Raw genomic sequence first — 5,807 nt, forward strand, 5'->3', positions numbered from 1 at the left:
ACTGTACAGCAATCATACCTCCATTATATATACACTGTACAGCAATCATACATCCATTATACATACACTGTGTCTGTACAGCAATCATACCTCCATTATACATACACTGTACAGCAATCATACATTCAGTATACATACACTGTACAGCAATCATACATCCATTATACATACACTGTACAGCAATCATACCTCCATTATACATACACTGTACAGCAATCATACCTCCATTATACATACACTGTACAGCAATCATACATTCAGTATACATACACTGTACAGCAATCATACATCCATTATACATACACTGTACAGCAAGCATATCTCCATTATACATACACTGTACAGCAATCATACATTCATTTATATACACTGTACAGCAATCATACCTCCATTATACATACACTGTACAGCAATCATACATTCATTATACATACACTGTACAGCAATCATACATCCATTATACATACACTGTACAGCAATCATACCTCCATTATACATACACTGTACAGCAATCATACATTCATTATACATACACTGTACAGCAATCATACATCCATTAAACATACACTGTACAGCAATCATACATCCATTATACATACACTGTACAGCAATCATACATTCATTATACAAACACTGTACAGCAATCATACCTCCATTATACATACACTGTACAGCAATCATACCTCCATTATACATACACTGTACAGCAATCATACCTCCATTATACATACACTGTACAGCAATCATACATTCATTATACATACACTGTACAGCAATCATACATCCATTATACATACACTGTACATTAAGCATACCTCCATTATACATACACTGTACAGCAATCATATATTCAGTATACATACACTGTACAGCAATCATACATCCATTATACATACACTGTACAGCAATCATACATTCAGTATACATACACTGTACAGCAATCATACATTCATTATACATACACTGTACAGCAATCATACATCCATTATACATACACTGTACAGCAAGCATACCTCTATTATACATACACTGTACAGCAAGCATACCTCTATTATACATACACTGTACAGCAATCATACATTCATTATACATACACTGTACAGCAATCATACATCCATTATACATACACTGTACAGCAAGCATACCTCCATTATACATACACTGTACAGCAATCATAAATTCATTATACATACACTGTACAGCAATCATACATCCATTATACATACACTGTGTCTGTACAGCAATCATACATCCATTATACATACACTGTACAGCAATCATACATTCATTATACATACACTGTACAGCAATCATACATCCATTATACATACACTGTACAGCAATCATACATCCATTATACATACACTGTGACTGTACAGCAATCATACATCCATTATACATACACTGTACAGCAATTATACATCCATTATACATACACTGACTGTACAGCAATCATACATCCATTATACATACACTGTGACTGTACAGCAATCATACATCCATTATACATACACTGTACAGCAAGCGTAAATCCATTATACATACACTGTACAGCAAGCGTACCTACATTATACATACACTGTACAGCAAGCATACCTCCATTATACATACACTGTGACTGTACAGCAATCATACATCCATTATACATACACTGTACAGCAAGCATACATTCATTATACATACACTGTACAGCAATCATACATCCATTATACATACACTGTACAGCAATCATACATCCATTATACATACACTGTACAACAATCATACCTCCATTATACATACACTGTACAGCAAGCATATCTCCATTATACATACACTGTACAGCAAGCATACATTCATTATACATACACTGTACAGCAATCATACCTCCATTATACATACACTGTACAGCAATCATACATTCAGTATACATACACTGTACAGCAATCATACATCCATTATACATACACTGTACAGCAAGCATACCTCCATTATACATACACTGTACAGCAATCATACATTCATTATACATACACTGTACAGCAATCATACATCCATTATACATACACTGTACAGCAATCATACATTCATTATACATAAACTGTACAGCAATCATACATCCATTATACATACACTGTACAGCAAGCATACCTCCATTATACATACACTGTACAGCAATCATACATTCATTATACATACACTGTACAGCAATCATACATCCATTATACATACACTGTACAGCAATCATACATTCATTATACATACACTGTACAGCAATCATACATCCATTATACATACACTGTACAGCAATCATACATCCATTATACATACACTGTACAGCAATCATACATCCATTATACATACACTGTACAACAACCATACCTCCATTATACATACACTGTACAGCAAGCATACCTCCATTATACATACACTGTACAGCAATCATACATCCATTATACATACACTGTACAGCAATCATACATCCATTATACATACACTGTACAGCAATCATACATCCATTATACATACACTGTACAGCAATCATACATCCATTATACATACACTGTACAGCAAGCATACATTCATTATACATACACAGTGACTGTACAGCAATCATACATCCATTATACATACACTGTACAGCAAGCATAAATTCCTTATACATACACAGTGGCTGTACAGCAATCATACATCCATTATACATACACTGTACAGCAATCATACATTCATTATACATACACTGTACAGCAATCATACATCCATTATACATACACTGTACAGCAAGCATACATTCATTATACATACACTGTACAGCAATCATACATCCATTATACATACACTGTACAGCAATCATACATTCATTATACATACACTGTACAGCAATCATACATCCATTATACATACACTGTACAGCAAGCATACATTCATTATACATACACAGTGACTGTACAGCAATCATACATCCATTATACATACACTGTACAGCAAGCATACATTCATTATACATACACAGTGACTGTACAGCAATCATACATCCATTATACATACACTGTACAGCAATCATACATTCATTATACATACACTGTACAGCAATCATACATCCATTATACATACACTGTGTCTGTAAAGCAATCATACATCCATTATACATACACTGTACAGCAATCATACATTCATTATACATACACTGTACAGCAATCATACATCCATTATACATACACTGTATAGCAATCATACATCCATTATACATACACTGTGACTGCACAGCAATCATACATCCATTATACATACACTGTACAGCAATCATACATCCATTATACATACACTGTACAGCAATCATACATCCATTATACATACACTGTGACTGCACAGCAATCATACATCCATTATACATACACTGTACAGCAATCATACATCCATTATACATACACTGTACAGCAATCATACATTCATTATACATACACTGTACAGCAATCATACATCCATTATACATACACTGTACAGCAATCATACATCCATTATACATACACTGTGACTGCACAGCAATCATACATCCATTATACATACACTGTACAGCAATCATACATCCATTATACATACACTGTACAGTAATCATACATCCATTATACATACACTGTACAGCAATCATACATCCATTATACATACACTGTACAGCAATCATACATCCATTATACATACACTGTACAGCAAGCATACATTCATTATACATACACAGTGACTGTACAGCAATCATACATCCATTATACATACACTGTACAGCAAGCATACATTCATTATACATACACAGTGACTGTACAGCAATCATACATCCATTATACATACACTGTACAGCAATCATACATTCATTATACATACACTGTACAGCAATCATACATCCATTATACATACACTGTACAGCAAGCATACATTCATTATACATACACAGTGACTGTACAGCAATCATACATCCATTATACATACACTGTACAGCAATCATACATTCATTATACATACACTGTACAGCAATCATACATTCATTATACATACACTGTACAGCAATCATACATCCATTATACATACACTGTACAGCAATCATACATCCATTATACATACACTGTACAGCAATCATACATCCATTATACATACACTGTACAGCAAGCATACATTCATTATACATACACAGTGACTGTACAGCAATCATACATCCATTATACATACACTGTACAGCAAGCATACATTCATTATACATACACAGTGACTGTACAGCAATCATACATCCATTATACATACACTGTACAGCAATCATACATTCATTATACATACACTGTACAGCAATCATACATCCATTATACATACACTGTGTCTGTAAAGCAATCATACATCCATTATACATACACTGTACAGCAATCATACATTCATTATACATACACTGTACAGCAATCATACATATATTATACATACACTGTACAGCAATCATACATCCATTATACATACACTGTGACTGTACAGCAATCATACATCCATTATACATACACTGTACAGCAATCATACATTCATTATACATACACTGTACAGCAATCATACATCCATTATACATACACTGTACAGCAATCATACATCCATTATACATACACTGTGACTGTACAGCAATCATACATCCATTATACATACACTGTACAGCAAGCATACCTCCATTATACATACACTGTGACTGTACAGCAATCATACATCCATTCATAGGCGTGCGCACAGGGTGTGCCGGGTGTGCCCAGGCACACCATAATCACCGCGGCCGTGGAGCAAAAGGGGCAGCTGCCCCGGGCCCTGTAATTCCTGGGGGCCCAAAAGCAGCTCTCCCCTTTTGCCCCATAAAGCTGATAAAGGCTGGCGGGCCAGGCGTCAGGGGCCCGGCCAAAATGTTAGTAGGAGTGGGCGGGGGGGCGGGTTTGCGCCGCACGCTACCTTTTTATGTTCGCCGCCGCCGTCACTCATTCCCAGGCAGCCTGTACCGCAATGGCTGTCTGGGAGATGGTCACGTGACGTGACGTGTGGTGCAACGTCACGGGCGGCATCATAGAGAGGAGCGGAGCATAGAGAGTCTCTCGCTCCTCTCAGTCCCCACACGGCCGCTTCCAGGATCAAGGCCGCAGCAAGGGACCCACCGCCGGGGGTATCCTCCCCTCACTTGCATAATCTGATAATCCCCTCCACCGTACGTATCCTGTACTGATCCTGAGTTATATCCTGTATTATTCTAAAGAGCTGTACTCACTATTCTGCTGGTGAGGTCACTATGTACATACATTACATTACTTATCCTGTACTGATCCTGAGTTATATCCTGTATTATTCTAAAGAGCTGTACTCACTATTCTGCTGGTGAGGTCACTGTGTACATACATTACTTATCCTGTACTGATCCTGAGTTATATCCTGTAGATCTTTTATTAAAATTTCAAACATAACAATAAAAAAATTACAAAACATAAACATATCATATCCGACAGAACATATCAATAAAACGATCATAAAACCAACACCATAGCATAAAATACAACACCGGTCCACCCCACACTCATTCCTGCACACAAACAAATATATACAATATTTACAAAAGACATATTCCTATAATACCCATAATACCCATACCATACTAATAAACTATATACACTAATATACACTAATACTAAATGTGATTTTCCTGGCCCAGTTGCAATACCAAAAACCCAATACCAGTGATATACCAAAAGAATAACAACAACAACAATAATAATATATACAAAATAATAAAAACCAACACAAACAAAATAACACCACTTTTTTTTATT

This window comes from Hyla sarda (genome assembly GCF_029499605.1).
Source record: "Hyla sarda isolate aHylSar1 chromosome 2 unlocalized genomic scaffold, aHylSar1.hap1 SUPER_2_unloc_13, whole genome shotgun sequence".
NCBI lineage: Eukaryota > Metazoa > Chordata > Amphibia > Anura > Hylidae > Hyla > Hyla sarda.